The sequence below is a fragment of the Pseudorca crassidens genome, unplaced genomic scaffold (assembly GCF_039906515.1).
Source record: "Pseudorca crassidens isolate mPseCra1 unplaced genomic scaffold, mPseCra1.hap1 Scaffold_52, whole genome shotgun sequence".
NCBI lineage: Eukaryota > Metazoa > Chordata > Mammalia > Artiodactyla > Delphinidae > Pseudorca > Pseudorca crassidens.
In genome coordinates, this window is record NW_027136304.1 from 1,474,342 (window position 1) to 1,485,781 (window position 11,440).

An 11,440-nucleotide genomic window follows, 5' to 3' on the forward strand; every position below is an offset into this window, starting at 1 on the left:
TGCAGGAAACCGATTTCAGGAGGTAGACTGGAATTGCATTGAAAGCATAGGAAAAGAGGCAGAACGTCCACAATGATGCACTTGGCCAAAAAGGGCGTATGCGTTTTTTCCTGAATATATTCAGGAAAAAACGCATACGCCCTTTTTGGCCAACCAAGCAAGCTTGCAAAGGAAATCTGCACTACAATGAAGTCTCACTTCCCCCCGGTCAAAAGGGCCATCTGAAAAAAGTGTAAAATCCAGAAAGGCAGGACAGGCCATGGAGAACTGGGAGCCTTGTTATGCTGATGGGCGGGATGTAAATTGCCAACAGACACTCGGGAGAAGTGTATGGTGTTTCCTGAAACATCTAAAAAACAAAGCAACAGAGCCTAGGGCACTTCCACTTATGGTCCTATAGCTTAGGGAAATTAAAATCAGAAAGACACAGCCACCCCAAAGTTTGGAATGCCTCTGTTTACAAGAACCTCGTTTACAGTACAAGTTCAACATCGCAGAAAGTGAAAAATGGATAAAGAAGTTGTGGTATTTACTTACAAAGCAATATCACTCAGCAATGAAATCTATGTCATCAGGCCCTTAGCAGCACAATGAGTGGATTCAGGTATGATGATTCTAACTGAAATAAGTCACACAGAAAAAGAAACATCATAAGATATCAGTAATACACGGAATGTAAACTTGGCTCCACAGGAACTGAATTACAGAACAGAACAGGGTCTCAAATTTAGAAAACCAACTTATGCTTGCTTAAGGGGAAAGGTGAGTTGGGGTGCTGCATAAAACCAGAGATTGAAATGAGCACAGATAAAGTTCCTTAAGCCAAATATGGAATAGACAAGAGCTACTCCTTGCTCAACGAAATGGATTCAACACCACATATTAAATGCCTAAGAATGTACCTGACTAGTAAGTATCTTAAAACCTATGGATTGCTATGTCTCCGAAAGAGAATCAAGCATGTGTACAGGGGCATAAACGCAGCAGTGATAGGATTGGAGAGGTTCGGTGAGCAAATGAAGACCCTTTGAAGTCATATTGCATGGTACCCATTCCACGGGTCTCAACTCTCCAGGTTTCAGGGATTCTTCCTTCAGCTAAAACATGCATGTGGAACCTAGAGTATGATCAACCATGTGATCGGGAAACGTGTTCAAATATGTCTCAGTTTTCGTACCCTGGTACTCGGGTGCAACATTCCAGACGCTTTACTAACACCCTCCCGACTTGGAGAGTCAGTCCCTTTAACCTCCTGTTTGGCCCAGTTTGCAATTTCTGCGGAAGATGAACAGGAATAGCGAGAACCAATGAGAGACTAGCTGGAGGTGTCTGGACGGGCAAATTTAACTCTCATTTCCCACCAGGAAGAGGAATTAACCAAAGGCTCAGCGTGCCGTGCCGGAACCAGATTAGGGCCTGAAGCCATCCTGCGGTGTTGCGGCCAGCTCAAAAGAAAGCGAGTTGAAGAAAGGAGCTCAGGGGCACTGTAATTCACAAACCTGCAGAGTTATAAATGACAGCTATCGTCCAAAAATATACTGAAGTAAGGCTGCCAAGAGGACTTGAAAGCGGGGCAGAATTGCAGGAAACCGATTTCAGGAGGTAGACTGGAATTGCATTGAAAGCATAGGAAAAGAGGCAGAACGTCCACAATGATGCACTTGGCCAAAAAGGGCGTATGCGTTTTTTCCTGAATATATTCAAGAAAAAACGCATACGCCCTTTTTGGCCAACCAAGCAAGCTTGCAAAGGAAATCTGCACTACAATGAAGTCTCACATCCCCCCGGTCAAAAGGGCCATCTGAAAAAAGTGTAAAATCCAGAAAGGCAGGACAGGCCATGGAGAACTGGGAGCCTTGTTATGCTGATGGGCGGGATGTAAATTGCCAGCAGACACTCGGGAGAAGTGTATGGTGTTTCCTGAAACATCTAAAAAACAAAGCAACAGAGCCTAGGGCACTTCCACTTATGGTCCTATAGCTTAGGGAAATTAAAATCAAAAAGACACAGCCACCCCAAAGTTTGGAACGCCTCTGTTTACAAGAACCTCATTTACAGTACAAGTTCAACATCGCAGAAAGTGAAAAATGGATAAAGAAGTTGTGGTATTTACTTACAAAGCAATATCACTCAGCAATGAAATCTATGTCATCAGGCCCTTAGCAGCACAATGAGTGGATTCAGGTATGATGATTCTAACTGAAATAAGTCACACAGAAAAAGAAACATCATAAGATATCAGTAATACACGGAATGTAAACTTGGCTCCACAGGAACTGAATTACAGAACAGAACAGGGTCTCAAATTTAGAAAACCAACTTATGCTTGCTTAAGGGGAAAGGTGAGTTGGGGTGCTGCATAAAACCAGAGATTGAAATGAGCACAGATAAAGTTCCTTAAGCCAAATATGGAATAGACAAGAGCTACTCCTTGCTCAACGAAATGGACTCAACACCGCATATTAAACGCCTAAGAATGTACCTGACTAGTAAGTATCTTAAAACCTATGGATTGCTATGTCTCCGAAAGAGAATCAAGCATGTGTACAGGGGCATAAACGCAGCAGTGATAGGATTGGAGAGGTTCGGTGAGCAAATGAAGACCCTTTGAAGTCATATTGCATGGTACCCATTCCACGGGTTTCAACTCTCCAGGTTTAAGGTATTCTTCCTTCAGCTAAAACATACATGTGGAACCTAGAGTATGATCAACCATGTGATCGGGAGACGTGTTCAAATATGTCTCAGTTTTCGTACCCTGGTACTCGGGTGCAACATTCCAGACGCTTTACTAACACTCTCCCGACTTGGAGAGTCAGTGCCTTTAACCTCCTGTTTGGCCCAGTTTGCAATTTCTGCGCAAGATGAACAGGAATAGGGAGAACCAATGAGAGACTAGCTGGAGGTGTCTGGACGGGCAAATTTAACTCTCATTTCCCACCAGGAAGAGGAATTAACCAAAGGCTCAGCGTGCCGTGCCGGAACCAGATTAGGGCCTGAAGCCATCCTGCGGTGTTGCGGCCAGCTCAAAAGAAAGCGAGTTGAAGAAAGGAGCTCAGGGGCACTGTAATTCACAAACCTGCAGAGTTATAAATGACAGCTATCGTCCAAAAATATACTGAAGTAAGGCTGCCAAGAGGACTTGAAAGCGGGGCAGAATTGCAGGAAACCGATTTCAGGAGGTAGACTGGAATTGCATTGAAAGCATAGGAAAAGAGGCAGAACGTCCACAATGATGCACTTGGCCAAAAAGGGCGTATGCGTTTTTTCCTGAATATATTCAGGAAAAAACGCATACGCCCTTTTTGGCCAACCAAGCAAGCTTGCAAAGGAAATCTGCACTACAATGAAGTCTCACTTCCCCCCGGTCAAAAGGGCCATCTGAAAAAAGTGTAAAATCCAGAAAGGCAGGACAGGCCATGGAGAACTGGGAGCCTTGTTATGCTGATGGGCGGGATGTAAATTGCCAACAGCCACTCGGGAGAAGTGTATGGTGTTTCCTGAAACATCTAAAAAACAAAGCAACAGAGCCTAGGGCACTTCCACTTATGGTCCTATAGCTTAGGGAAATTAAAATCAAAAAGACACAGCCACCCCAAAGTTTGGAACGCCTCTGTTTACAAGAACCTCGTTTACAGTACAAGTTCAACATCGCAGAAAGTGAAAAATGGATAAAGAAGTTGTGGTATTTACTTACAAAGCAATATCACTCAGCAATGAAATCTATGTCATCAGGCCCTTAGCAGCACAATGAGTGGATTCAGGTATGATGATTCTAACTGAAATAAGTCACACAGAAAAAGAAACATCATAAGATATCAGTAATACACGGAATGTAAACTTGGCTCCACAGGAACTGAATTACAGAACAGAACAGGGTCTCAAATTTAGAAAACCAACTTATGCTTGCTTAAGGGGAAAGGTGAGTTGGGGTGCTGCATAAAACCAGAGATTGAAATGAGCACAGATAAAGTTCCTTAAGCCAAATATGGAATAGACAAGAGCTACTCCTTGCTCAACGAAATGGACTCAACACCGCATATTAAACGCCTAAGAATGTACCTGACTAGTAAGTATCTTAAAACCTATGGATTGCTATGTCTCCGAAAGAGAATCAAGCATGTGTACAGGGGCATAAACGCAGCAGTGATAGGATTGGAGAGGTTCGGTGAGCAAATGAAGACCCTTTGAAGTCATATTGCATGGTACCCATTCCACGGGTTTCAACTCTCCAGGTTTAAGGTATTCTTCCTTCAGCTAAAACATACATGTGGAACCTAGAGTATGATCAACCATGTGATCGGGAGACGTGTTCAAATATGTCTCAGTTTTCGTACCCTGGTACTCGGGTGCAACATTCCAGACGCTTTACTAACACTCTCCCGACTTGGAGAGTCAGTGCCTTTAACCTCCTGTTTGGCCCAGTTTGCAATTTCTGCGCAAGATGAACAGGAATAGGGAGAACCAATGAGAGACTAGCTGGAGGTGTCTGGACGGGCAAATTTAACTCTCATTTCCCACCAGGAAGAGGAATTAACCAAAGGCTCAACGTGCCGTGCCGGAACCAGATTAGGGCCTGAAGCCATCCTGCGGTGTTGCGGCCAGCTCAAAAGAAAGCGAGTTGAAGAAAGGAGCTCAGGGGCACTGTAATTCACAAACCTGCAGACTTATAAATGACAGCTATCGTCCAAAAATATACTGAAGTAAGGCTGCCAAGAGGACTTGAAAGCGGGGCAGAATTGCAGGAAACCGATTTCAGGAGGTAGACTGGAATTGCATTGAAAGCATAGGAAAAGAGGCAGAACGTCCACAATGATGCACTTGGCCAAAAAGGGCGTATGCGTTTTTTCCTGAATATATTCAGGAAAAAACGCATACGCCCTTTTTGGCCAACCAAGCAAGCTTGCAAAGGAAATCTGCACTACAATGAAGTCTCACTTCCCCCCGGTCAAAAGGGCCATCTGAAAAAAGTGTAAAATCCAGAAAGGCAGGACAGGCCATGGAGAACTGGGAGCCTTGTTATGCTGATGGGCGGGATGTAAATTGCCAACAGCCACTCGGGAGAAGTGTATGGTGTTTCCTGAAACATCTAAAAAACAAAGCAACAGAGCCTAGGGCACTTCCACTTATGGTCCTATAGCTTAGGGAAATTAAAATCAAAAAGACACAGCCACCCCAAAGTTTGGAACGCCTCTGTTTACAAGAACCTCGTTTACAGTACAAGTTCAACATCGCAGAAAGTGAAAAATGGATAAAGAAGTTGTGGTATTTACTTACAAAGCAATATCACTCAGCAATGAAATCTATGTCATCAGGCCCTTAGCAGCACAATGAGTGGATTCAGGTATGATGATTCTAACTGAAATAAGTCACACAGAAAAAGAAACATCATAAGATATCAGTAATACACGGAATGTAAACTTGGCTACACAGGAACTGAATTACAGAACAGAACAGGGTCTCAAATTTAGAAAACCAACTTATGCTTGCTTAAGGGTAAAGGTGAGTTGGGGTGCTGCATAAAACCAGAGATTGAAATGAGCACAGATAAAGTTCCTTAAGCCAAATATGGAATAGACAAGAGCTACTCCTTGCTCAACGAAATGGACTCAACACCCCATATTAAGCGCCTAAGAATGTACCTGACTAGTAAGTATCTTAAAACCTATGGATTGCTATATCTCCAAAAGAGAATCAAGCGTGTGTCCAGGGGCATAAATGCAGCAGTGATAGGATTGGAGAGGTTTGGTGAGCAAACAAAGACCCTTTGAAGTCATATTGCATGGTACCCATTCCACGGGTCTCAACTCTCCAGGTTTCAGGGATTCTTCCTTCAGCTAAAACATGCATGTGGAACCTAGAGTATGATCAACCATGTGATCGGGAAACGTGTTCAAATATGTCTCTGTTTTCGTACCCTGGTACTCGGGTGCAACATTCCAGACGCTTAACTAACACCCTCCCGACTTGGAGAGTCAGTCCCTTTAACCTCCTGTTTGGCCCAGTTTGCAATTTCTGCGGAAGATGAACAGGAATAGCGAGAACCAATGAGAGACTAGCTGGAGGTGTCTGGACGGGCAAATTTAACTCTCATTTCCCACCAGGAAGAGGAATTAACCAAAGGCTCAGCGTGCCGTGCCGGAACCAGATTAGGGCCTGAAGCCATCCTGCGGTGTTGCGACCAGGTCACAAGAAAGCGAGTTGAAGAAAGGAGCTCAGGGGCACTGTAATTCACAAACCTGCAGAGTTATAAATGACAGCTATCGTCCAAAAATATACTGAAGTAAGGCTGCCAAGAGGACTTGAAAGCGGGGCAGAATTGCAGGAAACCGATTTCAGGAGGTAGACTGGAATTGCATTGAAAGCATAGGAAAAGAGGCAGAACGTCCACAATGATGCCCTTGGCCAAAAAGGGCGTATGCGTTTTTTCCTGAATATATTCAGGAAAAAACGCATACGCCCTTTTTGGCCAACCAAGCAAGCTTGAAAAGGAAATCTGCACTACAATGAAGTCTCACTTCCCCCCGGTCAAAAGGGCCATCTGAAAAAAGTGTAAAATCCAGAAAGGCAGGACAGGCCATGGAGAACTGGGAGCCTTGTTATGCTGATGGGCGGGATGTAAATTGCCAACAGACACTCGGGAGAAGTGTATGGTGTTTCCTGAAACATCTAAAAAACAAAGCAACAGAGCCTAGGGCACTTCCACTTATGGTCCTATAGCTTAGGGAAATTAAAATCAAAAAGACACAGCCACCCCAAACATTGGGACGCCTCTGTTTACAAGAACCTCGTTTACAGTACAAGTTCAACATCGCAGAAAGTGAAAAATGGATAAAGAAGTTGTGGTATTTACTTACAAAGCAATATCACTCAGCAATGAAATCTATGTCATCAGGCCCTTAGCAGCACAATGAGTGGATTCAGGTATGATGATTCTAACTGAAATAAGTCACACAGAAAAAGAAACATCATAAGATATCAGTAATACACGGAATGTAAACTTGGCTACACAGGAACTGAATTACAGAACAGAACAGGGTCTCAAATTTAGAAAACCAACTTATGCTTGCTTAAGGGGAAAGGTGAGTTGGGGTGCTGCATAAAACCAGAGATTGAAATGAGCACAGATAAAGTTCCTTAAGCCAAATATGGAATAGACAAGAGCTACTCCTTGCTCAACGAAATGGACTCAACACCGCATATTAAATGCCTAAGAATGTACCTGACTAGTAAGTATCTTAAAACCTATGGATTGCTATATCTCCAAAAGAGAATCAAGCGTGTGTCCAGGGGCATAAATGCAGCAGTGATAGGATTGGAGAGGTTCGGTGAGCAAACACAGACCCTTTGAAGTCATATTGCATGGTACCCATTCCACGGGTCTCAACTCTCCAGGTTTCAGGGATTCTTCCTTCAGCTAAAACATGCATGTGGAACCTAGAGTATGATCAACCATGTGATCGGGAAACGTGTTCAAATATGTCTCTGTTTTCGTACCCTGGTACTCGGGTGCAACATTCCAGACGCTTAACTAACACCCTCCCGACTTGGAGAGTCAGTCCCTTTAACCTCCTGTTTGGCCCAGTTTGCAATTTCTGCGGAAGATGAACAGGAATAGCGAGAACCAATGAGAGACTAGCTGGAGGTGTCTGGACGGGCAAATTTAACTCTCATTTCCCACCAGGAAGAGGAATTAACCAAAGGCTCAGCGTGCCGTGCCGGAACCAGATTAGGGCCTGAAGCCATCCTGCGGTGTTGCGACCAGGTCACAAGAAAGCGAGTTGAAGAAAGGAGCTCAGGGGCACTGTAATTCACAAACCTGCAGAGTTATAAATGACAGCTATCGTCCAAAAATATACTGAAGTAAGGCTGCCAAGAGGACTTGAAAGCGGGGCAGAATTGCAGGAAACCGATTTCAGGAGGTAGACTGGAATTGCATTGAAAGCATAGGAAAAGAGGCAGAACGTCCACAATGATGCCCTTGGCCAAAAAGGGCGTATGCGTTTTTTCCTGAATATATTCAGGAAAAAACGCATACGCCCTTTTTGGCCAACCAAGCAAGCTTGAAAAGGAAATCTGCACTACAATGAAGTCTCACTTCCCCCCGGTCAAAAGGGCCATCTGAAAAAAGTGTAAAATCCAGAAAGGCAGGACAGGCCATGGAGAACTGGGAGCCTTGTTATGCTGATGGGCGGGATGTAAATTGCCAACAGACACTCGGGAGAAGTGTATGGTGTTTCCTGAAACATCTAAAAAACAAAGCAACAGAGCCTAGGGCACTTCCACTTATGGTCCTATAGCTTAGGGAAATTAAAATCAAAAAGACACAGCCACCCCAAACATTGGGATGCCTCTGTTTACAAGAACCTCGTTTACAGTACAAGTTCAACATCGCAGAAAGTGAAAAATGGATAAAGAAGTTGTGGTATTTACTTACAAAGCAATATCACTCAGCAATGAAATCTATGTCATCAGGCCCTTAGCAGCACAATGAGTGGATTCAGGTATGATGATTCTAACTGAAATAAGTCACACAGAAAAAGAAACATCATAAGATATCAGTAATACACGGAATGTAAACTTGGCTCCACAGGCACTGAATTACAGAACAGAACAGGGTCTCAAATTTAGAAAACCAACTTATGCTTGCTTAAGGGGAAAGGTGAGTTGGGGTGCTGCATAAAACCAGAGATTGAAATGAGCACAGATAAAGTTCCTTAAGCCAAATATGGAATAGACAAGAGCTACTCCTTGCTCAACGAAATGGACTCAACACCGCATATTAAACGCCTAAGAATGTACCTGACTAGTAAGTATCTTAAAACCTATGGATTGCTATGTCTCCGAAAGAGAATCAAGCATGTGTACAGGGGCATAAACGCAGCAGTGATAGGATTGGAGAGGTTCGGTGAGCAAATGAAGACCCTTTGAAGTCATATTGCATGGTACCCATTCCACGGGTTTCAACTCTCCAGGTTTAAGGTATTCTTCCTTCAGCTAAAACATGCATGTGGAACCTAGAGTATGATCAACCATGTGATCGGGAGACGTGTTCAAGTATGTCTCAGTTTTCGTACCCTGGTACTCGGGTGCAACATTCCAGACGCTTTACTAACACTCTCCCGACTTGGAGAGTCAGTGCCTTTAACCTCCTGTTTGGCCCAGTTTGCAATTTCTGCACAAGATGAACAGGAATAGGGAGAACCAATGAGAGACTAGCTGGAGGTGTCTGGACGGGCAAATTTAACTCTCATTTCCCACCAGGAAGAGGAATTAACCAAAGGCTCAGCGTGCCCTGCCGGAACCAGATTAGGGCCTGAAGCCATCATGCGGTGTTGCGGCCAGCTCAAAAGAAAGCGAGTTGAAGAAAGGAGCTCAGGGGCACTGTAATTCACAAACCTGCAGAGTTATAAATGACAGCTATCGTCCAAAAATATACTGAAGTAAGGCTGCCAAGAGGACTTGAAAGCGGGGCAGAATTGCAGGAAACCGATTTCAGGAAGTAGACTGGAATTGCATTGAAAGCATAGGAAAAGAGGCAGAACGTCCACAATGATGCACTTGGCCAAAAAGGGCGTATGCGTTTTTTCCTGAATATATTCAGGAAAAAACGCATACGCCCTTTTTGGCCAACCAAGCAAGCTTGCAAAGGAAATCTGCACTACAATGAAGTCTCACATCCCCCCGGTCAAAAGGGCCATCTGAAAAAAGTGTAAAATCCAGAAAGGCAGGACAGGCCATGGAGAACTGGGAGCCTTGTTATGCTGATGGGCGGGATGTAAATTGCCAACAGACACTCGGGAGAAGTGTATGGTGTTTCCTGAAACATCTAAAAAACAAAGCAACAGAGCCTAGGGCACTTCCACTTATGGTCCTATAGCTTAGGGAAATTAAAATCAAAAAGACACAGCCACCCCAAAGTTTGGAATGCCTCTGTTTACAAGAACCTCGTTTACCGTACAAGTTCAACATCGCAGAAAGTGAAAAATGGATAAAGAAGTTGTGGTATTTACTTACAAAGCAATATCACTCAGCCATGAAATCTATGTCATCAGGCCCTTAGCAGCACAATGAGTGGATTCAAGTATGATGATTCTAACTGAAATAAGTCACACAGAAAAAGAAACATCATAAGATATCAGTAATACACGGAATGTAAACTTGGCTCCACAGGAACTGAATTACAGAACAGAACAGGGTCTCAAATTTAGAAAACCAACTTATGCTTGCTTAAGGGTAAAGGTGAGTTGGGGTGCTGCATAAAACCAGAGATTGAAATGAGCACAGATAAAGTTCCTTAAGCAAAATATGGAATAGACAAGAGCTACTCCTTGCTCAACGAAATGGACTCAACACCACATATTAAACGCCTAAGAATGTACCTGATTAGTAAGTATCTTAAAACCTATGGATTGCTATGTCTCCGAAAGAGAATCAAGCATGTGTACAGGGGCATAAACGCAGCAGTGATAGGATAGGAGAGGTTCGGTGAGCAAATGAAGACCCTTTGAAGTCATATTGCATGGTACCCATTCCACGGGTCTCAACTCTCCAGGTTTAAGGTATTCTTCCTTCAGCTAAAACATGCATGTGGAACCCAGAGTATGATCCACCATGTGAACCGGAGACATGTTCAAATATGTCTCAGTTTTCCTCCCCTGGTACTCGGGTGCAACATTCCAGACGCTTTACTAACACTCTCCCCAATTGGAGAGTCAGCGCCTTTAACCTCCTGTTTGGCCCATTTTCCAATTTCTGCGGAAGATGAACAGGAATAGCGAGAACCAATGAGAGACTAGCTGGAGGTGTCTGGACGGGCAAATTTAACTCTCATTTCCCACCAGGAAGAGGAAATAACCAAAGGTTCAGCATGCCGTGCCGGAACCAGATTAGGGCCTGAAGCCATCCTGCGGTGTTGCGGCCAGCTCAAAAGAAAGCGAGTTGAAGAAAGGAGCTCAGGGGCACTGTAATTCACAAACCTGCAGAGTTATAAATGACAGCTATCGTCCAAAAATATACTGAAGTAAGGCTGCCAAGAGGACTTGAAAGCGGGGCAGAATTGCAGGAAACCGATTTCAGGAGGTAGACTGGAATTGCATTGAAAGCATAGGAAAAGAGGCAGAACGTCCACAATGATGCACTTGGCCAAAAAGGGCGTATGCGTTTTTTCCTGAATATATTCAGGAAAAAACGCATACGCCCTTTTTGGCCAACCAAGCAAGCTTGCAAAGGAAATCTGCACTACAATGAAGTCTCACTTCCCCCCGGTCAAAAGGGCCATCTGAAAAAAGTGTAAAATCCAGAAAGGCAGGACAGGCCATGGAGAACTGGGAGCCTTGTTATGCTGATGGGCGGGATGTAAATTGCCAACAGCCACTCGGGAGAAGTGTATGGTGTTTCCTGAAACATCTAAAAAACAAAGCAACAGAGCCTAGGGCAC

General features: G+C 44.0%; 1 long non-coding RNA gene across 1 annotated transcript in view; it reads right to left on the reverse strand.

Annotated features, from left to right (window-relative positions):
* Nucleotides 1-10,106, reverse strand: part of LOC137218214 (uncharacterized) — a 292,236-nt gene extending 282,130 nt beyond the window's left edge. Inside the window, exon 1 of the long non-coding RNA XR_010940533.1 lies at nucleotides 10,018-10,106. This is a non-coding gene — a long non-coding RNA (uncharacterized lncRNA). The remainder of the gene's footprint in view (nucleotides 1-10,017) is intronic.
* Between the last annotated feature and the right edge of the window lie 1,334 nt (nucleotides 10,107-11,440).